This window comes from Myxine glutinosa, chromosome 14 (genome assembly GCF_964187855.1).
Source record: "Myxine glutinosa chromosome 14, kmMyxGlut1.1, whole genome shotgun sequence".
NCBI lineage: Eukaryota > Metazoa > Chordata > Myxini > Myxiniformes > Myxinidae > Myxine > Myxine glutinosa.
Window position 1 is genome coordinate 88,023,927 of NC_136274.1, and position 23,837 is coordinate 88,047,763.

At 46.1% G+C, this 23,837-nt stretch overlaps 1 pseudogene across 1 annotated transcript in view; it reads left to right on the plus strand.

The window, feature by feature from the left end:
• The first annotated feature begins 275 nt into the window (after positions 1-275).
• The window catches only part of LOC137439295 (lariat debranching enzyme-like), a 29,755-nt pseudogene continuing 6,193 nt past the window's right edge, over positions 276-23,837 (plus strand). The window contains exons 1-10 of the transcript XR_013621330.1: positions 276-293; positions 5,493-5,632; positions 6,464-6,588; positions 7,002-7,082; positions 7,218-7,303; positions 7,821-8,061; positions 8,224-8,304; positions 8,453-8,577; positions 17,854-18,072; positions 19,034-19,205. The product of XR_013621330.1 is annotated as a lariat debranching enzyme-like (transcript). The remainder of the gene's footprint in view (positions 294-5,492; positions 5,633-6,463; positions 6,589-7,001; positions 7,083-7,217; positions 7,304-7,820; positions 8,062-8,223; positions 8,305-8,452; positions 8,578-17,853; positions 18,073-19,033; positions 19,206-23,837) is intronic.

Below are 23,837 nucleotides of genomic sequence, written 5' to 3' on the forward strand. Positions count from 1 at the left end.
TGATATCGGAGTCACATAGTTTGATGATTTTTAAATTCGCTTTGTTTGAGGAGTGTGTGTGCAAGCTCCTTCATGAGCTAAAGACCACCGTCATGGTGATTGACTTTTATAATTTACTCGTGGGTCCAATAAACATGGTGATCATGCATTTTGTTTCGTTGCAAAGCTGCACGAGGTGCGTTGCCTCATCAGTATGTGTGCCATGGTCTCTCTTTGCTTACCAAGCACCATTTATCCCCTTGCGTTTCTGGTTTCCTGCATAATCTTGGTCGGAAATGAGCGGGTACCTCACGGTAGGTTGGCACCATTGGTTTGCTAACCCTAACCCTCATGTAGATTATCCTTTAGTAATCACCACGTGTGATGTTTGTTCTATTCCACGGAAGTGAAGTTGTCAATGCTGTGCTTCAACATTTAATTTGGGCCATCTTCCTGGTATTTCTATATGCAAGTCTGCACAGCCTGAGATGAATCGGGAGATCCCAATGAGAAGTAAATTGAGGGAATTGGATGTGCAATCGGAAGAGGGCATTGTGAGCGCAGGGCAGTGAACGAATGTTTGCCCTGATGAGCACAAGGGGGCACCATGGTCACGCAGGAACTTGCTTGTGCCCATCGGTTGAAGTGATGTTTGTTCAGTTACAGCAGGGGGCAGAATTTCTCTTTGTTGGACTGAGATGCCCAAAGTGAAATGTGTGAGGTTATTGAGGGCAGAATTTATTTACTGGGCATTGATGAATTTATTCGTTGGTTGTCCCTTGAATATCGTTCAGGGTGAGACCAGCACACGGTACCTCAGCGCATACCACCCTCGGCCAGGCTGAACAGTTTGTTTTGTGTCCCAATGATAGGCCGGATCTGGATTCGGACATGAACCAAAATTGAATCGATTCGTCCTCGACACACACACACACACACACACACACACACACACACACACACACCGGTCACCAAGTTTCGTCCAAATCCATCCATAATTTTTGAGATATCGTGCTATGTATCATTTTTGGGCCCATCTTTCAATGGTGAAGAATGGCTGAAAAAATTACAAATTCTCAGATCCGGATCGTCATCAAAATCTAATCAATTCATCCTTGTCACGGAGCTAATCTGTCCACCAACTTTCTCCAAATCCATCCATGACATTTTGGGTTTATCCTGCTCACAGACAATACAGGGGTGAAAACAAACGCCGGCCTACTTTTGGTGGCAGAGGTCATTAGGGGATAGAGCCGGGCCGGATCAAATTTGCAATGTTTGCTTCCAGAAGTTTCCAATCCAAGCTGACCACAGGTCATGATGTATTTTTCTTTGTAAGCATTCCTAAACTAAACTGCTGCTAGCAACAACCACACGAATCTTCCTTACTACATTTTTATCAGGTACCACCAAATTTGAAGAGGAGGAGGTAAAGGGTGAGCTTGATTTGAAGTGACACCATGTGGACCGAGATGAAATGGACAAATCAAAATGCCCACAAGCTTACAAATCAAATCTTATGGAATATGAACAACGACTCATCTACCATTTTCATGATCGACAGAATGGCCTGCGGTAGTGAAGGAATAAAGTAATGGATGAATGTCTCAAAGCTAAGAAGCAAGCAGAGATTGAAGGCCTCTCCTTATTCTGAAGCACTTCCCAATCCAACGGGGCCTCACGACACTACACTTTCAAGGAAGTCATAGTGGATCACTTTTTGAGGGAAGATTACGGTCTGATCAGATTTTAGAATTAAATCCAGGAACACATTCATCCAAACCTTTGTGAAAATTATAATTTTTACAATTAGACCAAAAATTAAACCTGGGCGGTGTATAAGTGGACAGAATGCTGCTCCGCACGTTCCCGATTTAAAAAACACCAAAATACAATTGCAGTTAAGAAATATGCTGCGATATATTTGCTGTGAAGACGTCATGATGATTTTGGAATTTCACAATACTCAATACAGTATTTAATACGCTAATACTACCTTTCTGTCTTCCCCTCCCCCTCCCTCACCCCCCGAAACACGGAAATGATCGTCGGAGACAATGCATTGTTGTAAACGTTGCTTCTAATGAATCCACACCGACGGGAAATTTATAATTATTAAGTAAAGGTTACTTCAAATTTATCCGAATCGACAGGAAATTTATAATACTGCCTCAAGTTTGTGAACGACACCGAAGACGTTTGTGGTGGTTGGACGTGGACCACGTGGCTCATCGGTCTGCTCTAGCCAAAAGATTGACGGAAACAACTGTATGACTATGAAGAATGAAAAGGTGTGTAACGATCGCGTCATAGGGCGTTGTAACAGTATGGAGCTCAGGATCCAGGGAGGCCTCTGGTATAAAGTGTATTTGGAATCTATCCGAGCGATATAACTACCATGATCGATGTAGGCCTAATTGTCGCACCGTGGAGCGAAAGGGGGACTATGGTTTTCCCCTCCGTGTGTGTGTGTGTGTGTGTGTGTGTGTGTGTGTGTGTGTGTGTGTGTGTGTGTGTGTGTGTGTGTGTGTGTGTGTGTGTGTGTGTGTGTGTGTGTGTGTGTGTGTGTGTGTGTGTGTGTGTGTGTGTGTGTGTGTGTGCGTGCGTGCGTAAGCGAATGACCGCATTCGAATTTCGAATTTGGTGTGCGGTGCAACCAACGTCAAAATCCAAGATGGCCGCCGTCATGTATGTCTGACGCCATGTGGCATGTATGTCTGAACCTTGTGAGCGGAATATGTTGAAAAATAAGCGAAGTACCAACGTCTAATTTGGTGTGTGGGTGTATCTAGGCATAAGGAAGAACGCTATTGAAAATTGGGTCGCCACATAAAAATCCAAGATGGCCGCCACCATATAAACACAAAGAATTAAGTTAAGCACCCCCCCCGTTTTTTTACAACCTCGCACATTACAAGTTTGTTGTCGTCAAAACAGTGTAATATACCCATGATATTGCTATATTTTCTGGAGAAGTGATATTATGGTCACATAAAAACATAACAATCATGCCGTTTTCAATATTTTATTCTGAATAATTTAAGGTGAAAATTTTTGGGAATTTTAGGCATATTTTCATCTCAATTTAAGTATGGAGCTATAGGTCCATCACGGACAGTGTGGATGACGTTTATGTTTTCTAACGTACAGTCATTGTTCTGAGAAGACCTCTAGCGATCTTTGCGTCAATAACGTGTGTAGGACCCACGTGATCGGATCACTGACTCAACCAATCACTTTTTTTCACTTTGATCACTCAATTTCATCAATGGATAATTGCTAATGTCATACCAATCATTATTTGGTCTCACATACCTTAGAATATATGCCAATGTATACATATACACAAAGAATATATATTAGGGGGTGCTTACCTTAATTCGTTGTGTAGGGGTGCTTAACTTAATTCTTTGTGTATATGTGCCTGAACCTTGTGAGCGAAATATCTTGAAAAATAAACGAACTACTAACTTCTAATTTGGTGTGTGGGTGTATCTCCGCATAAGGAAGAACGCTATTGAAAATTGGGTCGCCACGTCGAAATCCAAGATGGACGCCACCATATATATGTCAACCTCGTGAGTGGAATATTTTGAAAAATAAGCGAAGTACCAACTTCTAATCTCGTGTGTGGGTGTATCTCCGCATAAGGAAGAACGCTATTGAAAATTGGGTCGCCATGTCAAAATCCAAGATGGCCGCCACCATATATATATGCCCGAACCTTGTGAGCGGAATATTTTTGAAAAATAAGCAAAGTACCAACTTATAATCTGGTGTGTGGGTGTATCTCGGCATGAGGATTAAAGCTATTGAAAATTGGGTCGCCACGTCAAAATCCAAGATGGCCGCCTTGCGTCTTCCACTTTGTCAACTCGCAACACTTCACCGATGAGGGACCTAGGCGTAACGCTTGTTAAAAATTATAATAATCAGTGAACATGTTTTTGCTTAAAATGCTACACAGGTTTGGAGTAATATGGTACTCATTGGATGGATTGTTTAATGATGGTACACTTGTGGGGTGGATTGTTTAATGATGGTACACTCATGGGGTGGATTGTTTAATGATGGTACACTCGTGGGGTGGATTGTTTAATGATGGTACACTCATGGGGTGGATTGTTCAATGATGGTACACTCGTGGGGTGGATTGTTTAATGATGGTACACTCGTGTGGTGGATTGTTTAATGATGGTGCACTCGTGGGGTGGACGGTAAACACGGTAAACGGTACGGTAAACAACTGTACGGTAAACGGTACGGTAAACAAACAACACGGTAAACGGTACGGTAAACATACATTGGTGCACGGTAAACAACTTTTCGACAAAGGGCATCTTTTCAACATGAAAACACACAAAGCTTGTGCCAGCTATTGTTTACATAGGGGTGTCAGGTGAACTTCCCTGAGGAAGACATTATTTTGTTTGGGTTCTTCTGAACACCGATAGAAGCCTGGTGTTGGCTTATAGGTTAGAATGGCTGGCTTGGGATCCTTGGGTCCTGAGTTTGATTCCTGGTCCGTCGTTGAATTGCTCGTCCTCTTTACACAGGAGGCTGCCTCTTCCGCCTGGTCTCAGTTCTCCCCCTCCTCCTGGACAGAGCTTTTTTTTGGGCTGTCTCGCCCATGGAGCGAGCCCAATAAATATAAATGTCCATTGCCACTTCTGGATTCACAGCACACTGTGCCGCCATGGCTGGCACACACTGGCCAGAGAGATCAAAATCAGCCTGGTCACACAAATGTGACTTGTGCCTCTGCGATGGTAGCCCTGTTCACAAACTAGAGGGGTTTGCACATCCAAAATTAATCTGTCTACCCTATCTATAAATTGCATACACTGCCTCCCCAGCAGCAAGTGTAACAAACAACTTACTCTGACAGGTCCCTGTTACATGGCAATCTAACCTACTCAAAACACACGGACCATAAAGCACTTCCCACAGTCTAGCTCTGGATCCGGGGCCACAACAGAAATTATGGAGTGTGTGTGTGTGTGTGTGTGTGTGTGTGTGTGTGTGTGTGTGTGTGTGTGTGTGTGTGTGTGTGTGTGTGTGTGTGTGTGTGTGTGTGTGTGTGTCTGGTAAAAAGTGTGTGTGTGTGTGTGTGTGTGTGTGTGTGTGTGTGTGTGTGTGTGTGTGTGTGTGTGTGTGTGTGTGTGTGTGTCCACTGGTAAAAAGTGTGTGTGTGTGTGTCCACTGGTAAAAAGTGTGTGTGTGTGTGTGCGTCCATTGGTAAAAAGTGTGTGTATGTGTGTGTGTGTGTCTACTGGTAAAAAGTGTGTGTGTGTGTTTTATACATATATAAATATATGAAGTTATGTTAAAAATACAATCTTTATTTGGACCATATCAGATCAGAATTATATGTTTATTTATTTGGACCCATGTTGGGAACACTTTGAGTAACGTTGCACCTTATGGTGGCAGAGATGCAGTAACTATTGAATGTTCACAGCTTTTATTATTCCTTCCCTTTTGTACACAAAGAAAATGTTTTTTAATTGCAGCTGGCAGAGGCGGTACAGCAAGGTGGGCAGCCCGTGGACCTCCTCCTTTGCTGTGGTGACTTTCAAGCTGTTCGTAATGAGAGCGACCTGCTTTGCATGGCTGTACCCCCGAAGTACCGACACATGCAAGACTTCCACAGGTAACCAAACACCTTTTAGCCAGCCATACCATGAGTGTCCAGTCTCTGTCGGGAGATGGAATTCCGTCTTGAGAGATTTCTGCCATTTATTTATTCCATTCATTCGGGCTGACAGGATGGCCTGTAGGTACCTACACTCGTCCCTAAGCTGTCTAGCCTGGATTTGAATCCTGACCCAGCTATAAACTGTCATCCTGGTGTTCCACGGGCAGGGCGAGTTGTCAATGAGTGTGCCATCCCTCGGATTGATGTTAAACTGGGGTCCCGTCTCTCGGCACTAGTTGGTGGACGTTAAAGATCCCACGATGTCATTCACAAAGAGTAGGTGCACTCAGCGCCGACACCATGAACAAATTAGAAATTCTTGCCCTGACCTTAGTCGAGCATCAGGTGTGGCCAGCTGGTTCGTGAAAGACTCTTACACAAGCCTCAACTTGATATACATAAATAAATAATTAAATAAACTTCCCCTTCACCACCGGCATCTGCCTTCCAGCTCTAGTAAGGCATTGGATACAAGTGCTGCTGCCTTTCATGTCTTGCTCCAGCAGGCCTTGGCATGTCTTGGTGCCTTTTGGAGATTGAAGCCATTTCCTTGTCCCCACTTATTTCACTTCCTTGATCAGTTTGTCTGATCTTCCGTAATATTAATCCTATAGTTACTGTTAACTTGGTATAACATAACATCTACATACCTTTAACATCTTTTGGCAGTCTTCCCCTTCTGACCACTCACTAGTCCTTCATTATTGGACCCATATTGAGGGGTTTTGTAAGGGGCGGTGCAGGATGACGGACTTTGATTGTACGTGCCATTACTTGATGTCGCAGGTATTATTCTGGAGAGAAGCAGGCTCCTGTGCTGACGGTGTTTATCGGAGGAAACCACGAGGCATCAAACCATCTGCAGGAGTTACCTTTTGGTGGATGGGTGGCACCAAACGTCTACTACATGGGTGTGTTTTCCATGAGACACCTCACACACAACCTCATTCTATATGAGCTGTGTTCTAGCAGGAACCTGTCTTCTCTTTTGTTTGTTTGCGTGTTGTAAATAAATGGTTCTTGATCTGCGGTTCCTGAGATGATGCGTTTTGCTTGGTGCACTTTGTACCTTCGTCTCCATCCTCGGTCCTTGACTGCTGCCTGCAGGTCAACTACGACCGAGCCAGAGGGTCCTGGTAGGCAGTGGTCATGGGCCGAGGACTGCGGTGGTGATGCAGTCACACAGGACTGAAAACGTGTTCTCTCAAGGACTGCAGGTTTGTTTGTCTTGCTTCTTATTGTTGTTGCTGCTGTTGTTGTTGTTTTAAAATATTAATTTCTGCACATTACGAGGTTGATTTGCCTTTGTGTGACATGTGTGCAGGGTATGCTGGCGTGTTGTGTGTTGGTGGGATTCGGATAGCAGGCCTTTCTGGGATCTACAAAGGTCACGATTACCACAAAGGTTTGTTGAAATGCTTGTGCACCTGGATGTAGACAGTGATGGAAACTTTTTGTGTCTCCACACCGCTAGAGTTTTTCGCAAGTTTTAATTCGACCGATCTTGGCAACAGTGGACATTTTCATTTCTCTATTGCAGGCCATTTTGAATGCCCACCATACTCGCAGGATTGCCTGCGGAGCACCTACCACGTCCGCAGCCTGGATGTGTATCGCCTCATGCAGGTGGGCTTTACCTGTGACCAATGCTTGCATTACCATGGTACTCGAGCCTGCACTGCGATTATTATTTTTTTGATCACAGTTGCCTTCCATTTTCTTTCAACATGAATGAATGAATGAATGATCGTTTTAAGGCCATTTTCCCCGCTAGAGCGGGGGTTAGCCTTGCGGGCCCCATGTCAATCATGGTTCCCTGTTTGAGGCAATGTTTTTATGGCCGGATGCCCTTCCGGAAGCCAACCCTTGGTCACGCTGTTACGATGCACAGGGATACGGCGTACCTATTCTAAATCGGGGTACACACCGTGATCATTCATCCCAGCAAGCTGGTACTCAATTTGCCGACCTCGGAAGGACGACAGGCTGAGTCAACCCCCCTGGTGTTAATTCCGGGATTCGAACCCAGGATCCTAGGATCCCAAGCCGGCACCCTAACCGCTAAGCCAACACCAGGGCTCAAGCTTTTGCTTTCAACATTCTTTGCATTTCCAAGTCCTCATTATTTTCCTCCTTGTTTCAGCTTTCCAATCCCCCAGATGTTTTCCTCAGTCATGACTGGCCCCTGGGAGTTACGGTGGGAAGCGGCGTTGCAGGGTTGCTCAGAAGGAAGCCGTTCTTTGCTCAAGAAGTGGAAGGGGGCAGGCTTGGTAGTCCTCCAGCTGGAGCATTGCTGAGGAAACTACAACCTGAGGAAACTGCAACCGTCTTATTGGTTCTCGGCGCATCTCCATGTTAAATACGCGACCATTGTCCAGCACCAGGTACATTAGAACCAGCTGGGTTACCAGGGGCACCTTGGAAGCAAACCTTCCATTGATTCAAAGGGCTGGGCTGATTAGATGACCACAAGGACCATCAAATAATCACAGGGACCGCATCCTTTGCTCTTATCATGAATTTCTCAATGTGATTTGTTGCTGTAGCTGGAAGAGGGACAGAAATCTCCACAAGTGACTAAATTCCTCGCTCTGGATAAATGTCTTCCCTGGCGGGAGTTTCTCCAGGTGGGGTTCGTGCAAAATGCTTTCTTTGATCAGAGATTTTTTTTCCCCTGTATATTTCTTTTGTTGAGTATTTTTTGATATAAAAATATAATTAGGTGCTGTTCATGCTGGTGTTTTACCAAGATATCCTTAAACCCATCCGGATTAGGTTCTGGAACTGGGACTCTCGTGGAACTCCCCTCCCAAGCTGGAATATGATGAGTGGCTGGCGATCATGCAAGCCACGGACCATCTGACCTGTGCCTCTCCACGCAACCAGTTACCACCAGACAGGTTAGCATGACCCCCGCACTAATTTGCTAATTTTTTTCATTACTGTACACATTCATCAAGGAACCCCTTCCTCGGTGACATTCAGTTTTGCTCATCTTTCCCTGGGCAGTAATTGAATTTGTCGTGCTTTGGAGGATGGTGTTTATTTTTGTTTTTTTAACGGTGTCCCTGAATTTCAACGAGAATATTATTGTTGTAGCTGTCGGGTCACCTGGTGCGAATCCCAGTGGACTGTCCACAGCGGCCGTAACTGCCAGCTGAGTCAAAGACCCCGAACCGGATCATGATACCTTACTGATGGGACCTCCAAGTCGGCCGATACGTTATGCTAATTTGTGCCACGCACTTCGCCTCTAAAGGCTGAGCTGGTGAGGAGCACGGCACCGTGTGGATGCATGGCGTTTGTTGCCATTCACAATTGATCAACAATGAATGAATGAATGATCGTTTTGAGGCCATTTTTCCCCGCTAGAGCGGGGCTTAGCCTTGCGGGCCCCATGACAATCATGGTTCCCTGTTTGAGGCAATGTTTTTATGGCCGGATGCCCTTCCTGACGCCAACCCTTGGTCACGCTCTTACAATGCGCAGGGATACGGTGTACCTATTCTAAACCGGGGTACACACCGGGATCATTCATCCCAGCAAGCTGGTACCCAATTTGCCGACCTCAGAAGGATGACAGACTGAGTCAACCCCCCTGGCGTTAATTCAGCGATCGGCCGGGATTCGAACCCAGGATCCTAGGATCCCGAGCCGGCACCCTAACCACTAAGCCAACACCATGGATCAACACCATTGATCAACAATGGACTTTCCTAATTGGAAGGGCGATCACCACGGCTCAAATTCACCCTTCGATCAGGTATATTTAATTGTAGTGATAATGGTGCGTGCCGCGTGGTGGAAGGAAATACAAAAGTAGCAATTCCACTGAATCACCAAGAAACCCCTTAACCCTTACTGATACGTGCCCACGAAGCAACGATGAACAGAAGATCCACAATAACTTAAGCCTTTTGGGGCCCAATCATTTATACAATAGAAAGGCAGAGGGATTCTGGAGACGACAAATACCGGGCGATGGCCGGTAGAACCAGGCAGAATGGTTGAAAGTTACAGATTCCGGCTGCTCTGCTGGGAACGAGTCACTCTGTCCCGGTTGTTCCGGCTCGAGAGGAGAGGGCATGCCTCTGGCTGTCTGGGCATGCTCTGGAATGGCAGCTCAAGCGAATTACGCAATTGAATCCAGGCTTCTGCTCTGCTGCCTCTCGGCGCACCCACATTTATAGCTCCGGCCTCCGTCACCCATGACTTGTTGCATCCCTCCCCTCCCCTTTCGTTCATCATTGGGCCATGGGGGCATGATGCCCCATCCTGACCTTTCACCCTGGTGGTCTGGTGCACAACAACGGCTACAGCTGTCGAGCTGACTTCTCCCATCCAAACCTGTGCCTAAAGGCCTGGTCTTTCGCTTAAAAGAACATAAAACAGGCTCAAAATGATTGCAGTTTTTTTTTTTGGGACTCACACATTAGGGAGGGTGGACATCATCTATATATCACATAAAACACTGAATATCTAATATCACGATGAATTAGTTTTCAATTCAATTCAAAGAAACCTTCATTTCCATAGTTGCCAAAATAGAGTCAAACAAAAATATACAAAAGTAATACTTTTGTGACACTTGACTTCACTTCACACTTATTCTGTTACATTCACTGCAGAGATGACTAAACTATACTACGGAGATAACTACACACCCTGGCGCTGTCTATTGAGGTCTTTTGTCCGGCACTTCAAGTGTCCTTGGTGACTGACCACAAGGCCTGTCCCTGGCCCAAGCAGCCTCTCCATAACTTGAGGATTAGCAAGGGCCCATGTGATTTTTCTACTGGTGGTGTCTTTGGCCCATGTAGCCCAACACGAGCAAGCAAACGGCACTTGTGGCTCAACAAGAAATAAAAGGCATTTGGCCTTGAAACGAGTTTTGTCTTCTGGCTTTTAAGGCCCAGCAAAATGATGCAGCAGATAAGTGGCAGCAGGTGCCACAGCAGGTGAGCAGCACGACCTGGCAGATGGCATGGCTTACAGGAAGGTAGTGTTGTTGAAGTGGCAAGTCAAGTGAGTGGCCAGTAGATGTCGTGAACCGGCAGATGAATGACGTGATGGTAAGATCATGTGATTGCAGCAGATAGGATGGCTGGCTTATGCCCCAACCTACTCTACCCGAGCTGCCCAGCTTATCCCTCTTTCCTATCTCGAACTCCATCCTCTCTAAACCGCTCTTGGCTAATATATCCCTCCCGGGCCCGCTAATTCCGTCAAACTAATCTATCTTCCAAGAGAAGATCAAGGCACGTGTCGTGACTATAACATGATGAAGTGGCATGGCCTTACCTGGATCGCTAGCGGAGCGAGCCCTGCACTAACAATTTGGAATGCAATGGGTCATCACAAAAAAAAATTACCCACTCAGTTTGTCTCGGTGGCTTGGTAGTCCAAATGGTAGTCTAACATTTACAATGATACGAAGGGGAAGTATCTCCAACTGACGTAACTTTTGCAAAAACACTTTTTCATTTTACTTTAAACCCACTTTACTGTGGTTCTATGTAACCAATTGACCCGCCATCCCACGTGCTGGTGCCCTAACAAGTGCGTGCGTGCCTGGCTCTAAAATTTTATTTTCTTTGCCAAAGCACAATATCTCTCTTATGGCTCTCTCTGCAGGCTTCTGCCTGCTTCCCAAATGTGTCATCCCTGGGCTGCTGGGGCCATTTCCGAGCTACCTGCTCCACTCCGAGTTCTGGAGAGTTCTCTCTGGCTCTCGGAAGTTCCCTTTCTAGCCCGTGGCACCTCCAGCGCTCTCTTCGGTGTTTGGGCCCACTTCACAAATTTCTGGGTCGCCCCTCTGGACCCAGTGCACACTGAGCACCCAAGATGCCCCTCCCCAAATACCTACACTCAATGAGCCACACCCCCAGCCTGTCAACGAATTATTGCACCCAATAAACAAAACTTTACTTATTCCAGCACCAATAACGGAACAGCATCCACGTTTCAAACCAGCTGAATCCCCTCCACCCATTTTAAATGGGGATTCCCTCTCCACAGCGGTGTGCTTCTTCTTCATGATTCACACCCTATTTACACCATCAACAACAACAACATGCATTTTAAAGGCCATTTTCCCTGCTAGAGCGGGCGTTAGCCTTGCGGTCCCCATGACGATCTTCTCCATCTTGCCCTATTTTCTGCATCTCTCCTTGTTAACCCCCTTGCCCGCATTTCTTCATCAACCATGTTTAGCCAGTCTTTCTCAGTCTTCCCCGTCCTCTACTTCCTTCTACATTCATTTCCATCACTCTTCTCAACCAGTCACTTTCATCCTTCCTCAACACATGACCAAACCATCTCAACCTGATCCTCTTCACAGCATCCATCACAGGCTCTATTCCCATCATCTTTCGCAATTCATCATTTGTCTTCCTCTCTCTCAACGATACTCCGCACATCCGTCGAACCATTCGCATTTCCACCCTTTCCAGCCTTCGCTACCCATGTCTCGCTCCCATAAATCATAACACTTCTCACACATGCAGCATACACCTTTCCCTTCAGCTTCAACGACACTCCCCTCCTCGTCAGCCCGCCACTCAGTTCCCGAAACTTCCACTCAGTATGATCCACCTTCTCCATTCAGCATGTCTCCTAGGTAGCAAAATGTTTTCACACTTTCCAGCTTCACGCCGTCTCCAAGATCCAACTCAATACACCATTCGTCCAATATTTATTCCTAAACATTTTAGGTCCACGTACCTCATTCACATTCACCTTATCAACTCCTCACCCATTCATAATCTTGTCAGGATGAGAAGAGGAAGGCATCTACTGTATCCTGTCAACCAATTAAAAATGAAAGTATAAATCATCGGAAAAATACAAAGCCCATCCGCATGCGCTTTGTATTTATGCTTCTTCTTCTTTCTTCGTATACTAAACAAAACGAAAACGGCTAAAAATAAAATAAACTGACGATTTTTATGCAGCCTTGACTTTTGACCTTTTCATCTAAAAAAGAACAATCTGCTTCTAGCTTTTGATTCGTGAACCAATCATGTGAAATTATTACAATTTCAGGTCAATTGGATGAATATTGGCAATTTTATGTGATGCTGACCTTTTGACTAAATTATTTATTTGTCTTCTCCATATTGTCCCCCGTCGCTCAGCGGAGCGAAAGGGGGACTATCGCTTTCCCCTACGTCCGTGTGTCCGTCCGTCCATCCGTGCCGGGCGGGCGTGTGTGCGTGCATGCGTACGCGATGGACCGCATTCAAATTTGGTGTGTGGGTGCAACCCACGTCAAAATCCAAGATGGCCGCCGCCATGTATGTCTGATGCCATGTATGTCTGAACCTTGTAACCTGCATATCTTGAAAAATAAGCGAAGTACCAACTTCTAATCTGGTGTGTGGATGTATCTATGCATAAGGAAGAACGCTATTGAAAATTGGGTTGCCACGTCAAAATCCAAGATGGCCGCCGCCATGTATGTCTGAACATTGTGAGATGAATATCTTGAAAAATAAGCAAAGTACCAATGTCTAATTTGGTGTGTGGGTGTATCTCGGCATAAGGAAGAACGCTATTGAAAATTGGGTCTCCACGTCAAAATCCAAGATGGCCGCCACCATATATATGTCTGAACCTTGTGAGTGAAATATTTTGAAAAATAAGCGAAGTACCAACTTCTAATTGGGGGGGAGGGGGGGGGGGTATCTAGGCACAAGCAAGAACGCTGTTTAAAATTGGGTCGCCACGTCAAAATCCAAGATGGCCGCCACCATGTATGTCTGAACCTTGTAACCTGCATATCTTGAAAAATAAGTGAAGTACCAACTTCTAATCTGGTGTGTGGGTGTATCTAGGCATAAGGAAGAACGCTATTGAAAATTGGGTCGCCACGTCAAAATCCAAGATGGACGCCACCATGTATGTCTGAACCTTGTGAGATGAATATCTTGAAAAATAAGCGAAGTACCAACTTCTAATCTGGTGTTTGGGTGTATCTAGGCATAAGGAAGAACGCTATTGAAAATTGGGTCGCCACGTCAAAATCCAAGATGGCCCAGCCATGTATGGCTGAACCTTGTGAGATGAATATCTTGAAAAATAAGCGAAGTACCAACTTCTAATTTGGTGTGTGGGTGTATCTCGGCAAAAGGAAGAACGCTATTGAAAATTGGGTCGCCACGTCAAAATACAAGATGGCCGCCACCATATATATGTCTGAACCTTGTGAGATGAATATCTTGAAAAATAAGCGAAGTACCAACTTCTAATCTGGGGTGTGGGTGTATCTCTGCATAAGGACGAACGCCCCCCCTTCCCACACCTCCTCCCCCCAAGCCCTCTCCCTCACACAGATCTCTCGATGTCCCTGCTCTCAAATGTAGTGTTTGTGTGCTTCCCCCTCTCTCCCCATCTTGTCTCCCGCTCCCTTTATTATATGTTTTATGTGTCTGTTTGATTTTTTTGTGTGATTAATGTTAGCTCTTTCACGAGCCTCGATCCTGTATACAAAGAAAAAAAAACGCGATTGAAAATTGGGTCGCCACGTCAAAATCCAAGATGGCCGCCACCATATATATGTCTGAAACTTGTGAGCGAAATATCTCGAACAATAAGCGAAGTACCAACGTCTAATCTGGTGTGTGGGTGTATCTATTGGGTCGCCACGTCAAAATCCAAGATGGCCACCGCCATGTATGTCTGAACCTTGTGAGATTAATATCTTGAAAAATAAGCGAAGTACCAACTTCTAATTTGGTGTGTGGGTGTACCTCGGCATAAGCAAGAAGGCCATTGAAAATTGCGTCGCCACGTCAAAATCCAAGATGGCCACCGCCATGTATGTCTGAACCTTGTGAGCGTAATATCTTGAAAAATAAGCAAAGCACCAACTTCTAATCTGGTGTTTGGGTGTATATAGGCGCAAGGAAGAACGCTATTGAAAATTGGGTCGCCACGGCAAAATCCAATATGGCCACCGCCATGTATGTCTGAACCTTGTGAGCAGAATATCTTGAAAAATAAGCGAAGTACCAACTTCTAATCTGGTGTGTGGGTGCATCTAGGCATAAGGAAGAAGGCTATTGAAAATTGGGTGGCCACGTCAAAATCCAATATAGCCACCTCCATGTAGGTCTGAACCTTGTGAGCGAAATATCATATCATAGCATGTTTTCTGCGTCTTAAACTTTGTCAACTCACATCACTTCACCGACGGGGGACCTAGGCGTAACGCTTTTTCTCATAATAACACTGGTGACAATTTGATAAAAGCTTCTTTTTTTTCTTTTTTTTACCAAAAAATGGTAAAAACGTTATGGCCTGGACAGACAGATGGACAGCCACACACATATGTTCACAGGCAGACACAGAAGTGATTGGAAACCCCAGTTTTCCGCTGCAAGGGCAATGGGCTAATTATTTGAAACCCCGTCGATTTGTGTCGTCATCTAAATCCTGAGAGAACTCGTCCTCGGCCTCCACGCCCAACGCCCTTGCTACGGGACCCCATGCCTTGCGGTCACCATGCCCACTTTCGCTATGCTCTCTGCATGGTCCTCCATGCACGTTGCACGGGCTGCCGTGCACTCACCTAGGGGTCCCTACGTGGCCCATCCCTGAGAGTTATGGTTCCTCCACCTTCTTGCCAATACTCATGGGGGGACCATGCAAATTTAGCTTTTCGCTTCCCCCTCCATTTCTGCAGGGCTCGTGGGGGATCTGTCCCTTTCTCCGATTTACCTTTCAGCCCCATCCTTCTCTCCAAGGCTTACTGGGGCTAACATGGTGCCATTTCCTTTTTGTACTCTAAGCTTTCCATAAACCATGGAGTGAGCATGCAAGTTAAATTCCAACTACACTCCAGGGGCATGCATGCTCCCACATGCGGCCCTCGGCTCACCCTGAGCTGGAGCTGTGCTTGTTAATCCCTCGGGAAGCCACTCTAAAACTGCTGCTATACAGTCTGTCGACAGAGGTGGCTCTCCCATCTGCGTTCCTCCATTTTTTTCACCTTGCACAGGTGCCCCGCATTTGTCGCTCACCACTTACATGCACATGCACACTTTCCCTCTGCAACACCTGGCCCAGTATGCACAGGCCATGTGGTTTCAATCTCTCGGCAAGAAAGGTCGATGTGCACCGAAAAGCATAGTTTGTAAACCGGCCATTCAATGGACCACACAGACCTTCGCTGCGGCTTCGGGTAGTTCATGTGCTGGGCTCCTTCACATCTACATGCACCTTGGGAAGCGTCCCTGTCCAAACTCATGTTATCTGGACCCCTGTTCCCCATTCACACCATTTATCCACATACCTGGTGTCCATTGCCGGACGCCGCCCGCAATCATGTTTCTCCGGCATGGATCCCTGCACGTGCAGAGTCGCACATGCCGCAGACATCTCCACCTAAGTACGTCCACTGACCTCATCTGCCATGGCCTGTTCTAACTCTCCTCTTGACCTCTTGGCTCTGGCTACTAGATCCCCAACTGGCGTGCAGAGTCGCACATTCTTTTCTTTCCCTCTAACTCCCGTTCCGATGCTATTCCTAATCTGTCAGTCCTTGCTATGAACTACGCACATCTGCCAGGCTTCCGCCATTCCTCATGGTTGGCCTTGATTTCTTCCGTCCTCTCGACTTGGGCTGCTTCCATGGCAGCCATCAGCTGTTAACATTGGCCATCACTTCCTGGCTATCGCCCTGCTGCTGCAGTAATGCCGGCCTGTTACCCCCCACTGCTGATTCAGTTGGAGGCACCGGGATAGCTATTGGAGTCTATGGGGCTACTGGGTAGTGGGGGCAACACCACAGCACTCGATAACGACCCCTCTGCTTGCATTTTGGCCGAGGCTATAGTGGCATCAGTCCAGTGGGCCCCCTGGTTCGAGCCACTTTGATCGCTCATCGCAATTAATTTGTAGTGCCAATCGCGCTCAGCAATTTCTCCTGAGGTGCGATTTCTCATACCTTCGGTCCATATCTCGCTGACACCAGTATTGTAGCCATCGGGTCGTCCCAGTTGTGGTGCTCTATGATCAGGGCCCATGCCTGCTACGGGGACGTACACCTGCTACGGGGACGTACATGGTTCTCGGTGCCTCTATCCGGGTGGCTGCCTTGCGCCACAAATACCAGTTTTTCACTGTGTCCAGGCCATGTGGAATCTTGCACTGCCATTATTTATTTAAGGAAAACATACCAACACCTCACAATGGGGAAAACCATATAAACACAAAGGTGGGTATATCGTTTTGTAGATATGAGCTGTCTGGGAGGGAAGGTGAAGGAAACTTAAGAAAAACAAATTTGACACTGCCTGGCATACACATGTTACGTACACTTATGCTGAACATGTACTATGGAAATAACTAGTATAAACTAAAAACCAATTACACCTGAGACACATCAGTAGCAATATTTTGTTTTGGTTCACAAGATAATTTCTGTTATTACCTTCGCAAAAGCGGAAGGTTATGTTTTGATCGCTGTGTATTTATTTGTATGTCTGTGTGTGTGTATGTTAATCGCATAACTCAAAAAGTATTCAACCGAATTGCATGAAATTTGGTGGGATGATTGGTTATTATACGGGACACATTTGATTAGATTTTGGGAAACAGATTTGCTCAAATTCTGACTATTTTTAACTCGATCGTATTTCACTCAAAGTTATGAGCGACTGAAGAAGAAGATGTCCATCCAGGACGTCATCACTATAACGCGATCTCCCGCGATCATTTCAACCTCAAAAAAAATTATAATTGCAGATTTGTCAAGAGATGAGGCATATTAACAAACGAATGAAACAGATTTGCTCAAATTCTGACTATTTTTAACTCGATCGTATTTCACTCAAAGTTATGAGCGACTGAAGAAGAGGATGTCCATCCAAGACGTCATCACTATAACGCGATCTCCCGCAATCATTTCAACCTCAAATGAAATTCAAATTGCAGATTTGTCAATCGGGGAGGCCTTCGCAAAAGCGGACGAATATTAACAGACGAATGAAACAGATTTGCTCAAATTCTGATTTTTAAAAATCGATCGCATTTCACATAAAGTTTCACATCGCATACACTCCCATGCCAAGTACAGAACAGTAGCTGCGGCGAAGGTATGCGCTCTACCGAGTGCCCGGATTCTAGTCTGAAATTGTTTTGGTGGTGATGATGGTGCTTTCTGTCGCCCATAGCGTTGTGAAGCTTTGTGCTGATGACCTGTCCCGTGTTCGTGACCTCCTGAGCGGTGATCTTGCTGTTCCAACCAGTTTCTCACCCACGGTTCCATTCTACTCCCCGAAGAATATTGTAGGGGGGAAGGTTAAGCCACCTGTTCCTGTACCCAGCCCACAGACGGCCACCTATTGTCGCCGCCTGGGACTTACAGATGTGTTCATCTTGGCAGCAGCTCGGTGAGCCCGGTGGTGACTTTGGGCTAGCACTGCTACCTTCAGTGATCATTGTGTTAAAGCAGACTGGTGCAGACAATATGAGGCCTTTTCACATTTATTCAATGCGTTTGCATCAATAGCTCTTCATTTGTCTTCGTTACTTGGAAGCGTGAAAGCTACGACAGTTTATTTTGACAAAAGCAGGCAGTTGTGTGAAGGTGCCCGGATGTTAGAATCTCTGTGTAACCTCGGGTTTATTTTAGCAATGAATTGCATTTTTTATTTCTTCTTATTATTATTTATTTATTTTGTATACAAGATCGAGGCTCGTGGAAGAGCATTAAAACTGTTAAAGCATTAAACTGAATTGCGTCGAAATTTTAATTTGCATTAAAACTGAATTCCATTTACAAAGCCAGACTCGTGGTGTAATTGTTAGACCAATCGTCTGGGAGGTTGGAGGTTCAAACCCCGGCCCAGTACTACCAAACACTTTCAAAATGGTACCTGCCGCTTCCTTGCTTAACCCTCAGCATTATAAAAGAATACGAGCACGGACAATCCATGGGGAGGAGGTATTCCTCCTTGGGGAATTCCCTGCTCTTAGTGTGTTGAGAAATGTTGTGCCATTGTTGTGGCATCGCTCGTAACCACAATGCCCTGGGAATTCCCGGCTTTGTCGTGTGTGTGTGTGTGTGTGTGTGTGTGTGTGTGTGTGTGTGTGTGTGTGTGTGTGTGTGTGTGTGTGTGTGTGTGTGTGCGTGCGTGCGTGCGTGCGTGCGTGTGTGCGTGCGTGCATGTCTGCGTGCATATGCGTTTATTTCTAGCATTAGATCATGTAAAATTAAAGATTTTTTTTTTGTTTGTTTGTGCAATTTTTCTCGCCATTACCTTTTATTGGTAAACATGGTGTTGTATTCCATTTGCCGTAATTTATCATCCATTGTAGAAATGTTGGTTCCATGTGTGCATTTCCATGCAGGGCTGGCCATGGACTTGCTGAAGCATCCAATTCGTCCCTCATTGTAAACCTCAGCAGTGCTGACCTATCAGGGAATTCTTCTTTGAACCCCGATGAGATCCTGCTGGACGATGATGATGTTGACGGAGATGAAAGGGCCGCCGATGCTTCATTTGTCTCGCTGACACGAGTGGTAAGCTGATTCGGCGAGCACTTTGTGATGCCAATGCTTATCTCATCTCCTCGCCTCTCCTCGACTCATTTGAAACAAAAGCCAAACTTATCAAACTGAGAAATACACAGCATTTCCAAGCCGCTTATTACATAACTCCCCTCTTATCCAATTGGAATGTATCCCCACCAAACTTTGTTTCAAAGGTACCGCATTTTTGGAGTAAACATGCCATGAGTTGCTTCATTACCTCCGCCACCGAAAGAGGATGGAGGTTATATTTTCACCCCGGCTTGTTTGTTTGTCTGTCTGAACAAGATATCTCAACATTGTGACGGAATTTGGTGTGACATTGTGAATTTGGCGTTGACGGATTCGGACGGAATTTGGTAGAGAGGTTGGGTGTGTGACAAAGACGAAATTATTAGATTTTGATGAAGATCCAGATGTGGAACTGAGAATTTTAGTGATTCTTCACCATTGAGCGATCAAAATTACACACTCCCGCTGTGCAATTCAAAATGCCTCATCACACGTCGCCATAGAGACAGCCTTGTTTTAACTGAGGATAACGACTGAGTGAAGATTGATGAAATGCAGTTTGGATTTATGCCAGGAAGAGGAACGACAGACGTGCTTTTTATTGTGAGGCAGTTGCAGGAGAAGTATATGGAGAAGAGGAAGAAGTTGTTTCTTGGGTTTGTTGATCTGGAGAAGCATTCGATTGGGTTGCACGTGAAGTAGTGACATGGGCAATGAGGAAGTTAGGAGTGGAGGAATGGTTGATCAGAGTAGTGATGGCAATGTACAAAAGAGCGCGCACAGCTGTAAGGATGAAGCACGGGAACAGTGGTGAGTTTGAGGTGAATGTGGGAGTGCATCAGGGGTCGGTACTAAGTCCACTACTATTTGTAGCTGTGATGGAGGTGCTGGCTCAGACCGTAAACGAGGGTTTACCGTGGGAGTTGTTGTATGCAGATGATTTGGTGTTGATTGCAGAAAGTATGGATGGACTGAAGGAGAAGATGAACAAGTGGAAGGAATGTATGGAGACAAAAGGTCTGAAGGTGAATATCGGAAAGACGAAGGTGATGGCAAGTGGTAAAGCATGTGGTGAGGTGGAAAGAACTGGGAAGTGGCCGTGTGCTGTGTGCAGGAAGTGTGTCGGTGTGAATTTCATTCAATGTCCAATGTGCGCTGAGTGGGTTCATCAAAAATGTCGTGGTTTGAGAGGGTCATTAACCAGTGTGGCAGCTACATTCAAATGTAAGGTGTGCACAGAGGGAGCTGAAGAAATGTTGAGTTGGATCTTGGAGACGGCGTGAAGCTGGAAGGTGTGAAAACATTTTGCTACCTCGGAGACATGCTGAATGGAGAAGGTGGATCTGACTCGGCAACGGTTGCTAGAGTGAGATGTGCATGGAAGAAGTTTCGGGAACTGAGTGGCGTGCTGATGAGGAGGGGAGTGTCGTTGAAGCTGAAGGGAAAGGTGTATGCTGCATGTGTGAGAAGTGTTATGATTTATGGAACGAGACATGGGTAATGAACGTAGAGCAGCAACGAAGGCTGGAAAGGGTGGAAATGCGAATGGTTTGGTGGGTGTGCGGGGTATCGCTGAGAGAGAAGAAGACAAATGATGAATTGAGAAAGATGTTGGGAATAGAGCCTGTGATTGATGCTGTGAAGAGGAACAGGTTGAGATGGTTTGGTCATGTGTTGAGGAAGGATGAAAGTGACTGGTTGAGAAGAGTGATGGAAATGAATGTAGAAGGAAGTAGAGGATGGGGAAGACTGAGAAAGACTTGGCTAAAGAAGGTCGAAGAAGAAATGCGGGCAAGGGGGTTAACAAGGGGAGATGCAGAAAATAGGGCAAAATGGAGAAGATTGTCATGGGGACCGCAAGGCTATCCCCCGCTCTTGCAGGGAAAATGGCCTTAAAATGCCTGTTGTTGTTGTGTTGTATAACGACTGCACGTGAGTTGCTGTGCTATGATTTACACCAATAATACAAACATTTCTTTTGCAGAAATGTATTTGTAATATTCATGTTATTACATTTTTATAAGCAATTGAAGTTGCCATTACATCACCTTCAAAAAAATTTCATGAGTAACTGCTTAGCACTTGCACATGGGAGGGGTACATGCAGACTGGATGTTTGGGAAAATTTCGCAAGAGTTTGAGCGAATAGTTCAGTTATGTGACGGGACGTGACAGACACTGCATTGACGTACATTAAATATGACCATAAGTATGTTAAATACTTGACCTCACCAGCACGTAATTCAAAACACCTCACACAACCATGTACATGCCACATGATTCAAAACGCCTCACCAACATATAAACGCCAAATTATTAAAAACACCTCACAGCCCCGTTATTAAAATTACCTCACCTCCACGTAATTACCAACTTCCACTGTGCAATTCAAAACACCCAATCAGACGTCGCTATAGAGACGAGCTGCATGTGAGTAGCTGTGTTAGTTTGCTGACACCAATCGTAATACATTTGTTTTGTACATGTATTTGTAATATTCGTGATTTTACATTTTTATAAAGAATTGAAGTTGAAGATTTAAGTTAAAAAAAAATTATGAACTTTGTTACGTGGTCCTCCCGGTAACTACCTGGTCTGGGTGATCCCCCGGACCGTGGGAGGGACCCCGCCAGAAAGATATATGGTTTATACGCTTTCGTAACGCAATCAATATGAATTCCGGTCAAGAAGAAACCCCACACCAAGGATCCGGAATAATCAATAATATATTCTCTGAGCAATCAACAACCATCCACAATGCACCGTCAATATTACAAAGGTATAAACTCATCTACACAAACTCTAAGATGGCCATCTTATATATTCCTCACGTGAGCCCCACTCCTGACTCCCTCCGTGGTCAATGTCTCTCACAATGTCTCTCGTCTCCGCACACGGGCGGTTGAACGAACCCCGGGCGGACGTGCTCCAAACGTGCCGTCTCGTACCGGGGACAGCTGCTGCAGCGCACCTCCTTGCCAAGCAACGGGGCAAAAACCCAGCGCGGCTTCCAACGCGCGCGAGGCCCCGAAGTGCGACCCGTACGCGTCCTTGTAGACGGGGCAAAACCGAGCGCGGTTTGTAACGCGTGCGAGGCTCCAAAGTGCGACCCGTACGCGTCCTTGTAGACGGGGCAAAACCGAGCGCGGTTTGTAACGCGCGCGCGGCCCAACGTGCGACCGCTTGGTTCCGTGCACGAACTCACGGGGACTTCACGTGTCCAAAGGTAATTACGCGGCCAGGTAACTCCTCTCGCCAAACGGGTTTCGGAACGCCTCTGTTTTCCGCGCAGCGCAAGGTCGATTCCACCTTCTGTCGTCGCGGGGCGAGGAAGAAGATTCCCCGTCCTTTTTCTCCTCGTGTCTTTTCTTCTTCCGTTTCCGGCCACTTCCGTTTCCGGCCACTGGTTCCGAAGGGCTCCTGACCCTCCAACCACAACAACTACACCACAACTTAATATACTACACACGGATAAGCAAAGACCTGAATGGTAATTCACATACATTCACATAAATATGTAACACTCCCCCCCTTCAAGAAAGAAAGTTTGAACCCAGCGAAAACTTTCTTTGCCGCCCAATTTGGGAGAAACAAACCAGATAACTCAACCCCCCCCCCACATTATCAGTTCCCCCCGGGCCCCGTTATCACTTAAAAATAAAGCAACCAAAATTCCACCACAACCCCTCCAGATTACTCCCTCTGGACTAAGTACCACAACGACATTGTCCCTGCCAAATCAAACTCCATCTCATGACCCTCTGACTTTGACCGTCCATATCTTGGGAATGAAGGTTAAGGGTTGATCAAAGATCCAAAGTTAAGCAACTCGATAGCACTTTTTCCGGGAGGCCAAGCCGAGTATTCACTACATGGATGCCTTTAGGAACGCGGAGTTCACGGTTAGTCCGTGCAGGAAAGTTCTCTACATGGGCGCCTTGAGGAACGTGGAGTTCACGGTTAGTCCGTGCATGAAAGTTCACTACCTGGACGCCTTTAGGAACGGCGTTCACGGTTAATTCGTGTAGGAATCTTGGCTCGGCGGCTCCGCCGCCTTCAGTGCTTCAACTTCTCAGAACTTCCCTAATAATTAGGGTGGGACCACTGGTCCCTGTAGTCCCATGAATAGCGGTCTCCTTCTCGGCCACCACCAAAACTACCGCCCCGTTGTCCTCTCCTGTAGACCTCTCGACGCCTACGAAATGCCTTCCCTACTGTTATGGTCCGACCCTCCAAATCCTTGCCATTCCAATTCTTCTCTGCCTCTCTGGCGTCTTTTGTGCTGGCAAACGTGACAAAGCCGAACCCTCTTGACTGTTGCGTTTCCCAGTCTCTTACCAACCGCACTTCCACCAGCGGCCCATATCTGTTGAAGACAGAGGTCAGAACCTCTTCCTCTGTTTTGAAGTTCAGTCCCCCTACAAATAGCTTGGCACTTTTGTCGCCATCCCGAGCTGGTGTGGCGTTATTTTCCCTGCTGGGCTCTTTACCAACCCTCAGGTTACCATAAACTTGACCCCCGGCCAAATCATTCCCGATAACCACAGATACACCCTCTACAGGAAGCGTGGCTTGTAAACCGACGGTGACCGGTCCTGACACCAAATCGGA